At 39.6% G+C, this 13,656-nt stretch overlaps 1 long non-coding RNA gene across 1 annotated transcript; it reads right to left on the bottom strand.

Annotated features, from left to right (window-relative positions):
• Positions 1-1,332: 1,332 nt before the first annotated feature.
• LOC122555317 lies at positions 1,333-9,372 on the bottom strand. Its single transcript, XR_006313230.1, has 5 exons — positions 9,340-9,372; positions 8,264-8,323; positions 7,984-8,054; positions 4,028-4,129; positions 1,333-1,782 (listed from the first exon to the last, which is right to left on the bottom strand). It is a non-coding gene; the product is annotated as an uncharacterized LOC122555317 (long non-coding RNA).
• Positions 9,373-13,656: the final 4,284 nt, after the last annotated feature.

Below are 13,656 nucleotides of genomic sequence, written 5' to 3'. Positions count from 1 at the left end.
GTAAAAAGGCCTATGGCATGCTTGCCTTCATTGCAAGGGGCATAGAGCATAAGAATAGACAGGTTATGCTGCAGCTTTATAGAACTTTAGATAGGCTACACTTGGAATATTGCCTACAGTTCTGGTCACCACATTACAAGAAGGATGTGGATGCTTTGTAGAGGGTACAGAAAAGGTTTACCAGGATGTTGCCTGGTATGGGAATTTAGCTATGAAGGAAGGTTGGATAGACTGGGTTTGTTTTCACTGGAACACTGGAGGTTGAGGGGCATCCTGATAGAAGTTAATAAGATTGTGAATGACGTGGATAGAGTGGAAAGTATGAGGCTTTTTCTCAGGGTGGAGGGGTCAGTTACTAGAGGACACCGATGGGAGGGGGGAGGTTTAAAAGAGATATGTGAGGTAAGTTCTTCCCACAAAGGGTGGTGCGTGCTTGGAGCACACTGCCAGAGGTGGTAGTGGAAGCAGATAACAATAGCAGCATTCAAGAAGCACCTGGATGAATACGCAATAGGAAAGGAATAGAGGGATACAGATCCTGTAAGCAAATACATTTTTAGTATGGAAGGACAAAAGGTGTTGGTGCACGCTTGGAGAGGCAAAGGGCTTGTTCCTGTACTGTATTGTTCTTTGTTTGCCACCCCCATTAAACTCTGTTTCCGAAGCTAAGTGCTTTGGACATTGGTCCTCTGTCTATATTTCTACCACTCCCTGCTCGATATTACTCTCGCAGTTCTACCTATCTGTCTCTGTTCCCAAAGGTAAATGCTTACTTAGCAGCACTGGGAGAGGTGCAATGGTCACTGATCAGAATCAGCTCATAGAGGGCAGATCAGTGACTAGAGGGAAGGGCAGCTACAGTGCAGCACCACAGCCCATCCATCACACCAAGGACTGAATAATTAAAACAAAAGGCTGAGGGATTCACTTTGGGAGAATCTAACTATCCTTCGGATCTTCAGCCCCTCAGCCATGTGCTAGCTGGTTCTAGCAAGGAATGACTGCCCCTGCAGCAATACTAGGGATGATAATTGCAGGGATGGCCTCAATGGGTCCTGCAGGATGACATCGATTGCCATAATGCTCAAAGCCACATGCCTATCAGCCCCCAACCCCACTCCACCCCATCATCTCCTCAAGGACAACAAAGGGAGCACTGTATTGGAATGTCCAAGAGTGATGGACAGTGTGTCAACTGCAGCACTTAATGGGTGACTGTGGTGTTTAGATAGGTTACAAGAATGAAAACAAACATTTGTAAAGTAATGCAAAAACCTTTACTTGCAGAACGTTCAGCATTTGTAATATATTTATCGAACATTGGTCTTTCCTTGCAGTCAATATTCTTTTAGTCTAATCGCTCACAACAGGATAATTGCATCCAGTTGGCCTTCACCAATTCGTACATGTGTTTGCTCACAGAATTTTCAAATATGGTGTCTCAAATACTGTCCTCTGCCTTGCAGGACAGCTGTCATGCTCTTGAATGCATCACCAGAGCCATGCATCTGAACACCTCTAGCATCCTGGTTCCTTCTACACTTAGCCCCACCACATGGTGGACAAGGCAATTCAGGCTGCTGTTGCTTCAGGATCTTTATTGAAGTGTGCTTGGCCTAGTGTTGCACCCATATCAAAATGAAGACCTGTGAAAGGGGGACCCAAAAACTGAAGATCCTGAGTTCGTGGTGGAGACTTGTTGGACATCTGGGTGCTGAATATAGCCTGTAGAGAATCTATGCATTCCCCACTCCCTAGCAGAGAATCTGCTGCTGTCGGGTGCTGCAAATAAAAGTTACAAAAACAGTTGTTTCAGTCCAATTCCTCACATTTCTTAAACTGGAAGAAGAAATCATACCTTGTGTTATGAAGCTGGGTACAATAATAGTAAGTCAAAAAGAATGTATGGTCCCCTTTAAGACAGAAAGTGCTTTTATGAACTTAAGGTACAGCAAGTGCTGCCAGTACATAGAACAGCTGGGAGACAGGCTTTTCCAAAATAGACACGTGTAACAACAGGGTGTTAAATGGATACCAGAGTTTTGGTTGCTATTTTGACAAATATTCAAATCTGACCAATTGATTTAAACCAAACACTCAGCCCTTCAAAGCCAATAAAATTTAAAATCTAATGATGTTGACAGCCTGAAACCAATCTGACTAAAAGAATTTTGCGTGTAATCAGAGGTATGAAAACAAGTGTTTTTGAAAATCGGAGGTGGGGGGGGGGTAGCTGTCACTGAAAAAGAATCAACAGCCCTGAACAGCTCTGAAAGAAATCTCAGAAAGCACCCTCTTTTAAAGGTACCAAGGAATGTTATACAAAGGTTATCTCAGTAAAAAAAATCATAGAAGATGACTCAAGGAGAAGATAGCAGAATTGTAAGACCAGAAGGAAACAATAGATTCAGAAGGAAGACAGCATTAGAAACTGTATGGGCTTTGAGAGATTAAGTTAATTCAATATTTTGTAATTGTGTTATTGGAGCAGCATTTTAAGAGAGTTGAGGTCAAACAGTGATTAGTTAAGAAAAGGGTCAGGTTTGTCAATAGTTTTTGTTTAGTGTTCACTGTTAGAGTTAGGAAAATAAATTGTTATTTTTTTTTCTTTACATAGTGGAAATCAAGGGTTTTTCTTTCACTCACACATTTTTAACAGATTACAAGGCAAGATTCTCTGGGTGTTTTAGTTTTAATTAGCAGAGGGATTCAACCTCCACGTCATAGCAGTAATATGTTTTTAAAGATGTTATGAAAACTAATTTCACAGAAATGATGTGCAAGACGAAATGCAATGCCCCTTTGATCTCCATTAAGGGAACCCTAACCTAGGAAGGCCACATAAAAATGGCTTCAACTCAGGAAGCTAGAGAAAACTACTAACTATAATACTTCTCAAACTGAGTTACCTCCATGAGGAGATAGAAATTTAATTTCTTGTCTTTTTACAAAGAACTGGTCATCCAAATTAACAAATAGTGTGTTATGAACATGTACGTGAACTTTAAGAAAGTTAAAAGGAGCAGAACTACCAGACACAGCCCTATGTGTTCTCAATAAGATAACAATGTAACACTTGGCCGAACAACAGCTTGTTGCCTGGAGACAAAAACAAATTCAAATTTGGCCAATCAGTTTAAATTATACGCCAAAACATAACAAACTATAATCTAGTTTGAATTTAGTATATTGACACACTTAAAAGCCAATAATACAATCCGATGCTTTGGGGGTATAAGACTGGGGAAAATTGAACAGTTGAGAGGAGAACTACCAAACCCCAGTGGGTAACAGGCTGCTTGAAAAATAGCTCTCCTAAAAGTACCTTTTCGATCAGTGACATGTGACCCAGAAATTCCTAAGAAGAAGAAAAGAAGACACAGGAAGATCCAAATAGAAGAACCAAAAGCTGCCTGGTTTCGAGATAAGAAGTCTTGTTTTGTAAACTTTAATTGGTAGTTTTATCGGACTAGTATTATAGAAGAGAATGTAACAGATAGGTTAGAGTAAGGAATTGTAAATTGTTGTTAGTTAATTATTCTCTGTTATACTTTCAGAAATAAAGTTGTTAATTTTTACTATAAATAGTTCTTGGCCAGTCGAATTTTACAGATTACTGCATGGGGGAAATTTTTTCTGTGTTGCTGGTTTTAAATTAAGCAGGAGTGTTTGCCCCATGTCGTAACAAGTGCATTACTTAAGTGTCTGGAACATCTAAAGACAATATCATCTGCATACTCTTGTAGCAAGTAAAGCAACACACTCATTTTGCCTCTAGTTTACACATCAAAATACATCATGTAACAGAAAAGAACTAACTAGAAGTTCATCACATCAAATCATATGCAGGCATATTACAGTGCTTTAATGATCTAGCCTGTTACTGATCCTTGAAGATATGTCCAAAATGTTTTATTTAAATGCATACCTTCTATATCCTAACATTTGCAGCTCTAAGTGCTAGGTTTTTCACTGAGCTTCAGGATCCAAACTTTAGGACAAAATAGGGGTCTGAGTTTGTACTTACCAGCAGTGCTGCTCACTGTCCTTCATGGATTTCTGAAGTTGCTGGCCCCTTTGTAAATTTAGGAGGTCTTGTCGTCAGCAGGATTCACCTGGAGAGTTTATACTAAATTGATATGGCAAGCGGTAGGTTATGTATGAGTAATGATGGAAGAAGCCATATGAAATAGGAACAAGAGTAGACTGTTATTTCCTCAAAAGAATTCTAACAGATTTGTCAGGAATGACTTCCCCATGCTGAATCATCCCTATTTTACCAGGCACTTCCCAGTACTCTGCAATCTCATCCTTAATAATGGACTCTAAAATCTTACCAATGACCAAGATCAGACATGTTGGAATAATTATAAGACCACTCCCTCCGTGACTCCCTCGTCAGGTCCACACCCCCCACCAACCCAACCTCCACTCCCGGCACCTTCCCCTGCAACTGCAAGAAATGCATTGAAGAAGGAGGCCATCTGGGTTGTACGGATTTGGAACTGGTCCTCGTGGGAGCAGATGCGACGGAGACGAATGAATTGGGAATATGAGATGGCGTTTTTACAGGGGGCAGGGAGGGTTCCGAGCGGAACCCTCCAGTCACAAGGGATGAACTCAGATTTCTCCAGTTTCCTCATTTCCCCTCCCCCCACCTTGTCTCAGTCAAATCCCTCGAACTCAGCACCGCCTTCCTAACCTGCAATCTTCTTCCTGACCTCTCCGCCCCACTCTGGCCTATCACCCTCACCTTGACTTCCTTCCACCTATCGCATTTCCAACACCCCTCCCCCAAGTCCCTTCTTTCTACCTTTTATCTTAGCCTGCTGGACACACTTTCCTCATTCCTGAAGAAGGGCTTATGCCCGAAACGTCGATTCTCCTGTTCCTTGGATGCTGCCTGACCTGCTGCGCTTTTCCAGCAACACATTTGTAGCTATAATTATCCAACCCCTTCCTTTCTTAAATGGGGGTGTTACATTAGTCATATTCCAGTCCTCTGGGACCTTCCCTGTCTTCAGTATTTCCTGAAAGATAACCACCAATACTACTAAAGTCTCAACTTCAGGAGCTAGGGTTGTGTCCATCCGGTCTGGGTGATTTATCCAGCCTCAAGCCCTCAGCTTCCCCAGCACCTTCTCTATAGTGATGGTCACTACACTCATCTCTGCCCATGATGCTCCTGAAGTTCTGATATGCTATTGGTGGCTTCCACTGTGAAGCCTGAAGCAAAGCACCTACTCAATTCCTCTTCCATTTATTTGTTCCTATTTACTCCTTTCCAGCCTCGATTTCCAGTAGTCCAATGTCCACACTTAGACTCATAGACTTATACAGCACAGAAACAGGCCCTTCGGTCCAACTCCTCATCTGTGCTAACCAGATACCCTTATCTGATCTGGTCCCATTTGCCAGCATATGGCCCATATACCTCTAAACCCTTCCTATTCATGTACCCATCCAGATGCCTTTTAAATGTTGTAATTGTATTTGCCTCCGCCACTTCCTCTGGCAACTCGTTCCATACATGCACCACCTCGTGTGTGAAAAAGTTGCCCCTTTTAAATCTTCCCCTCTTGCCTTAAACCCATGTCTTCTAATTTTGGACTACTCTGGGAAAAAGAACCCTGGCTATTTACCCTATTGATGCCCTTTGTGATTTTGTAAACCTCTATAAGGTCACCCCTCAGCTTCCAACGCTCCAGGGAAAAAAGTCCCAGCCTATTCAGCCTCTCCTTATAGCTCAAACCCTCCAATCCTGACAACATCATTGTACATCTCATCTGAACCCTTTCAAGTTTAACAACATCTTCCCTATAGCATGGAGACCATAACTGAACACAGTATTCTAAAAGTGGCTTCACCAAAGTCCTATATAGCCACAACATGACATCCTAATTCCTATTCTGGATTAGTGGTGCTGGAAGAGCAAAGCAGTTCAGGCAGCATCCGAGGATCTTAACTCTTATCCTCAATGCACTATCTAATGAAGGCAAATGCGCCAAACGCCTTCTTCATCAGCCTCAGTGAGCTGAATGAGAAGCAATTATTTCAGTCATTTTGTAATTGTGTTCTCCTTTTCAAAGAGGGTCATTAGTTTTTTTTCTGAATATTCATCAAAACAGGCAGGCTGAATGTTAACTTGACATCCTGTTGAAAGGATAGCCCCTCTGATATTGCAGTACTGCCTCACATACGCACTAGAGTATCAACCAATTTGTGTAAAATATAAACAAAAATGAGAACCACATGTTGTTCCAAAACTCCCAAACATAGATTATGCTCAATAAAATAGGAATTAATAAATACAATTTCAAATACAAATTCTTAAGCAAAGGTTTAAGAAAGAATCGATGGCTGCAGATATCCCAATCATATTCAACCTTGCACCCAGCAAAAACAGCTACCAGACAACAAGAATCTAATAATATGTCAACACAAATTCTTACATGTTAACTTCCCAATGAAAGACAGAAGGTTACTATTTTGTTGTGAGAAAGGTAAGAACAGTTGCATGTCACCAGATCGTCATAAATAGTAATCTGATGTTTTGCTTTCCTTTCTAACTTTGAATTGTATCAAACAGCAATATAGATTAGGAGGCTCTTTGCAGGCCTCATGTTATATTTTAACATATTTATTCAAAACGTCTCAAAGCAAATTATTGAACCATTTGTTACATTATTAGTCTATGGCTTCTTGTGTTATCTGAACAACAATTAATGAATTAGTCTTTTGAGAATGTAGAACTTGAGTATTGCTGAAAATGACACATTTTGTCCAAATTTTTCTTCTTGTGCTCCTCAAGATGATTTGCAAGAAATACTGAAGAAAGGAAAAAACAATATTTATACTGTATGAGAGGAGAATGTTGATTGGTTGACAAGTATTCTCTGATTGATGCTGGTGTTGCCATGAAGAATTACACAAGTTATTGATAACTGATATTTAATTGCCAAGCTTAGTTCAATTATTCAACTAACTAGGTTGGCTTTGGTCAAGATATTGTCATGAGAAATGAACAACAGAATGGCGGTCACCTATCCTGTTGATTTGAAATGGGCTCAGTTTGTGTATAAATACTTTCTCTCTGCAAAAGACAAAACCTTATGTACATGGTTTCCTGTACACTCACTAGATTTTTATTCAAGGTTCTTAGGTAAAGTTCTGGGCATCTTGGTTTGAGTCCCACCACAGTAGATGGTAGAATGCAAATTCAATAAAAATCTGGAACTGAGGGTCTGATGTTAACCACAAAATCATTCTCAATTGTAAAAAACAATTGGTTCACAAATGCCCTCTGGGGAAGGAAATTGCCATCCTTACTCAGTCTGCCCACATGCGATTTCAGACCCACAACAAAGCAGTTGACACTTAACCACCCTCTGGGCAAATAGGGATGGACAAAGTTGTTGGCTTAGGCAGTGACACCAGTGAATGATTTTTTAAAAACCCCAAATCACCGAAATGTGAACTTGACTAACAACATTAATGTCAGCATAGTTATTCACACAACGGAGACTACTTAGCAAATGTTATACAATGACAGAAATGTTAGGCATGAACCATTTTGTGAACTTAGCAAATGTTAGCAGGTTGGGTACAAATAGCCTGTTGCAAACAGCTGAAGGGATGAGCTGATTGATATGATCCATCAATTTTTGGGGATGTTTGGCCTGCATCACATTGACACTGAACTACATCTACCTTGTTACTCATTTGTATAATGGGCAGAAAGCCTTTAGTTTTTATCTTTTGGACTTTATGGTCATACCAAAAAAGCATATTGCTTCAGCTGTATGCAAAAAGCAAGTTACAGACAGCTCTCAGCTAGCCTATGCTTGCACTTGATTGTGTGATTGCTTGCCTTAATGTTTAAACAAAGCTTGGGAGTTCACTGCCAATCTTTATTAACTGGTACATTTTCAATAGCATTACCTCTAACAGTTAGAGTCCACTTACCACCCAATCATCACTCACCTCTCGTACAGCTTGGATGTTATTTTCTCTTTACTTTGGTGTTTCTTGTGAACTGTCCTGATGAATGCAAGCTGAAAAGTTTTGAACAAGTATATCATTTTTCAGCAGTTAATGAATTCTTATTTATTTTGTCTATTGAAACAAAAGTACTCTGTAAACTAATTAAAACATTGCTACAGTTGAAACATGTAATCCCCACAAGTTCAGTTACATAACCATCTTATGTAAAGGTATTGTGTTCAAATCAAGGGTTGTTATAATACCAGAATATGTTACTCACGGCTTTGAAATTCATTGTCCGCAATGTTTTACACACATCTCTGATTCAATGGTGCAGAATCTTTTTTATTTAAATGAATGCAATAAAAAGAAAACATCACAATTATTTTCTTGAACTTTGATCTGCATGACAATCTAGGATAATTCCATAATAATAAACCATTCTATTTAAATCATCAACACACAGTCATAGAGTCATACAGCACAGAAGCAAGCCCTTCGATCCAACTAGTCCATGCCAAACATAATCCCAAACTTATCTGGTCCCACCTGCCTGCACCTGGCTCATATTCCACCAAACCTTTCCTATTTATGCAGCTATCCTAATGTCTTTTAAGCATTGTAATTGTACCCACATCAACCACTTTCTCAGGAAGTTCATTTCACACACGCAGTCACTGTGTAAAATATTTGCCTCTTATGTCTTTTTTAAATCTCTCTCCTCTCATCTTAAAAATGTGCCCCCGGTCTTGAAATCCCCCATCCTAGGTAAAAGACAACTACCATTAACGATATCTACACTTCTCATTATTTTATAAACTTCTATCAGATCGCCTATCAACCTCCTATGCTCCAGTGAGAAAATTCCCAGTCTATCCAGCCTTTCTTTGGAGCTCAAACCTTCTATATCTGGCAACATCCTGGTAAATCTCTTCTGAACTCTCTCCAGCTTGACAATATCCTTCCTATAACTGGGCAACCACAACTGGACACAGTATTCCAGAAGAGGCCTCACCAATGTCCTGTTCAACCTCAACATGACTTCCCAGCTCGTCTACTCAAAGGACTGAATAATGAAGGCAAATGTAATAAATGTCTTTTTAACCACCCTTTCTATATGTGAAGCAAACTTCAAAGAACTATGTACCTGCACCCCTAGGTCCCTCTGTTCTACAACACTACCCTAGGCCCTACCATTAATTGTATGAGCCCTATCCTTCTTTGTTGTACCAAAATGCAATACAGGTACATAATCCCTTATCCAAAACCCTCAGGACCAGCTGGTTTTCAGAGTTCAGAAATTTTTGGATTTCAAAATAAGTAACAGTTTAACATTGAAAAGTTTAAAAATCTTACTGAACAGCAGATGCACCTGTGAGTACTACAGGCCCTGAGACAGAAATGATGCCTGCCAATACTGTGTCATGCCCCCAGCGTGACACATGGGTCAAGTGGGTGTGGGAGTTGGTTAACTGTTTGCATGCCAAACAACCTTGTTAATGAGAAGAAAGCTTCACAAGAAAAACTTCAGATTTCGGAGCTTTTTGAATTTCGGGATTTCAGAAAAAGGATTGTGTACCTGTACCTTGCATTTATCTGGATTTATCCGGATTGAACACCATCTGCCATTTTTCAGCCCATCAAAGTGATCTTTCCTTTCTTATTTGTAATTTCTATGCATATATTTTCACTGGATGACTTTTCAGAAATATTTTCCCTAGTTACAGCAGTAATGTATTCCTTAATCAAAAACGTCACATCCCCTCCTTTCTTGCCTCCCTTTCTATCCTTCCTACAGCATCTAAAACCCAGAACATTGATCAACAGTCTTGTCATGTGTAAATCAAAAGCAATCTTAGTTAATATATTTTTATTATTTGCATATGGTTGTCAGAGAGATTTCAATTGCAAATTTTTGTGCAATTCAAGGTGAGGAATGTCAATAGTCAAAAATGATGCATTGTGGGCAACAAGCATCACTGGTAGGTCAAGCTTGGTAGAACTAATCAGACAGCAAAGTTTGCTTCTTCACCTTTACAGATACCTCAGCTCAAATTTAGAATAGAATCCTTACAGTGTAGAAACAGGCCCTTCAGCCCAAGTCCACACTGACCCTCTGAAGAGTACTCCATCCAAATCCACTGCCCTACCCTATTACTCTACATTTGCCTCTAACTAACACATCCCTGAACACTATGGGCAATTTAACATGGCCAATTCACCTAACCTGCACATCATTGGACTGTGGGAGGAAACCAGGGTACCTGGAGGAAATCTATGCAGACATGGGAAGAATGTGCAAACTCCACACAGATGGTCACCCGAGGCTGGAATCAAACCTGGGTCCCTGGTGCTGTGAGGAAGCAGTGCTAACCACCGAGTCACCGTACTGCCCTATTCAAAAGACTAATAATAACTTCAGCAATGGTGAGCAATTCATGTCTCATACAAATTATGTTTTAACGATGAGATGACCATCTTACAATAATGCAAAATAAATTCTGTGGTGGGTCTCCATGCCCAATTTGAATGTTGAATATAGAAACCGGGTTTTGCAGTTCATTGTATGTGCTCTGTCATTCAATGAGATCATGGAGGGAATCCAAGTTCAGAAACTGATGTTAGCCCAATATCTCTTAATGTTTTTGGTTAACAAAGTCTATCAGTTACAGATTGAAAACTAATGATTGGTCTGCATCAACTGCAATTCTCAGAAATGAATTTTCAAACTCCTACCACTCTTTGCATGTAGACATCTTTCGGAATTTCACAAATGAAAGACTTGGCTCTTATGTTTTGACCATACCCTCACCCTAGACAACCTAACTGGTGGAAATCACACCTCTAAAGCTATCTTATCTGTTCCCCTTCATAACTTGAAAACTTTGATAAATCATCCCTTACCCTTCTCATTTCCAGGAAATATAAAGGAAATTCATAGGAAACTTGCCCTAGTTGTTTAACTTGTCCTCAGAACTTAAACCTTCAGATCTAGCTATAATTTAAGTAATTATATGTTGCCTCCAACTCAGCACCGCCCTCTTGCACATCTTCCTTCCCAACTATCTGCTCCACCATCCACTCTGACCTATCACCATCCGCCCCACACCTATCGCATCCCAACCCTCTCCCATTTATCTCCCAGCCCCCTTGGGCTCCCCCACATTCCTGATGAAGAGCTTACACTCAAAATGTTGAGTCTCCTGCTCCTCGGATGCTGCCTCTCAGGCTGGGCTTTTCCAGTGCCACATTTTTTGATTATGTTGCCTTCTCACCAAAGCCAAATATCTTTCCTAAGATCCAAGCTACTCATAGTACTGCAAGTATCAATTTGCAGAGTTGAAGCATGATATTCACTCCTTGTATTCTGTTTCTCCTGATAAAAAGGTACACATTACATCATTCTTTTTGATTACTTTCTGTACTTACTCAGGAAAAAATAAATGATCTGTGTACCTAGACTCCCAAACCATTTTGGTCCTTCCCTGTTTCCAGCATTTTAGACAGTTAACATATATACTGTTCTTTACTTTTAAGACCTTAAGTGGATGACGTCAAATTTGCTTAATTGAAATTTATTTTCCACCATTTTACTTATTCACCTAATCTAGTAATAGCCTTTTAATCTGCACTTTGACCAACACTGCCTACAGTATCATCTACCATTGTCTCATTGGCAAATGTAACCACTTAGCTCTTTGCTGCCTTCTAAGTTGTTGATCAATACAATAGATAGTTATGGCCACAGCACTGATCCCATAGGCACATCATGCCAATAGAATAGAATATCTGTCTATTATCAGCACTGTCTGGCATCTAACTCGCCAGTTTTCTAACCAGGCTATTAATTTGTGTTTAATTCTACAAGCATCAACTTTACACAACAGTCTAATGAAGGACTTATCACCCTTTAGGACATTCAAATAAATAGTATCCATCAACATTCCCCAGTTGAATACTGCAGTCATGCCCTGAGAACTTTTATTTTGATTTAAAAATACAATCATTTTATAGGCTGGAGATAAATCTCAGAGAACTAATTTAGAAGTCCTTGATGATAACAAGCTTTTTACATTTGGATGGATCCAAAGTCATAAAATAAAATCAGATTACTTTCACAATGATACATTGATCATAGTGGCAGGTTTGTTAGTAATTAGTTGATGAGGCAGCAGAGGAAATTAATTAAGAAGCTAATACATTAGAAGTAGAAGCAGGATATGTGATTCAGCCTTTTCCGTCTGCTTCACCATTCAACAAACTCATGGCTGATCTTCATCAACTCCAACTCCACCTTCCGTACTATTCCAAATTCCTTGAGTATCCAAAACAAAAATCTGTCAATCTGTCTGGTTTATATTCAATGATGGAGAATCCACAGCACTATAGGAAAGATAATTCCAACCCTTTGATTGAAGAAAGTTTCCTCTATGTCAGTCCTAAATTGTGAAGTCCCTTATTTTGAGACTGTGACTCCCTAATTTTAGATTCTACTGTCCAGAAGGACATTTACCAAACCTGCCATGCCCTTTTATAATGTTCATCCAAACTCAAGGGATTAAACACCTTGAATACTCACTATTTCAGTTCTAGTAAAATCTCAATCTTGGATTCATTATTTTCTTAAAGTTTACTTGAAAGAACCAAAAGTTTCTCAAACAAAAGATATTGCATTAGCCGTTTATTTGAGATATAAATCTGACCTGAAGTTGAGAACATCCTTAACTGAAAGGAACAGTGACTGTAAATTTTCTGCAGTTGGATGTAAGAAATATTCTCAAAACAATGTAATAAACAGATTAAATGTTTGTATAGAGAATAAATCACTGCTTGTGACAGGATATGCTGTTTACATTAACCTGAGAAGCATATTTGTGTGTTGCTAAATGTGAGGGCAAGAAAATCATAGAAACATAAAATCTTACAGCACAAAATGAAACCTTTTGATCATTCATGCCAATGCTGGCTTTTTGAGAGTACAATCATGCTGTCTTTTGCATGTTTGCTTTTTTGCCACAGTACTGGGGATTTTGCATTCCCAAGTACTTTTTCAACTCTTTTTTAAATTATTTATGGAAATCACTTCCTCTACTGTTTCAAGTTGAGGATCTAAACCATTGCAACTCTAAGAATTACAGAATCCCTACAGATAGAGGCCATTCAGTCCATCAAGTCTGCACCAACCCTCTGAAGAGCGCCCATCCTAACCCCATATTTACCATAGTTAACCCACATAGCCCACAAGCTGCAGGACAATTTAGTATAGGCATCGTCTTAACCTGCACATCTTTGGATTGTAGGCAGAAATCAGAGAACCTGGGGGAAACCCACACAGACCTGGGGTGAACACACAAACTCCACACAGTCAGTCATCCAAGGCTGGAATTGAACCTAGGTCCGTGGCACTTTGAGGCAGTGGTACTAACCACAGAGCCATCATAATGAAAACATTCCTTTGTATCTCGCTGCTAGATCTTTTCTCGAATTATATTGAACCTATGACCTCGAGCCACTGGACTATTTGACTGAAGGGAATACCTTTTCTTCAATTGACTATACATGCTTGGAAACTTCCGTTAGTTCACATTTGGATCTCCTCTGCTCCAAGGAGAACCTGACCTCTCATTGCTGAAGTCTCACATTGTTAATATGTTTGCAAATGCCCACACTACC

The sequence above is a fragment of the Chiloscyllium plagiosum genome, chromosome 12, assembly GCF_004010195.1.
Source record: "Chiloscyllium plagiosum isolate BGI_BamShark_2017 chromosome 12, ASM401019v2, whole genome shotgun sequence".
NCBI lineage: Eukaryota > Metazoa > Chordata > Chondrichthyes > Orectolobiformes > Hemiscylliidae > Chiloscyllium > Chiloscyllium plagiosum.
This window is presented reverse-complemented; position numbering and strand designations above follow the sequence as displayed.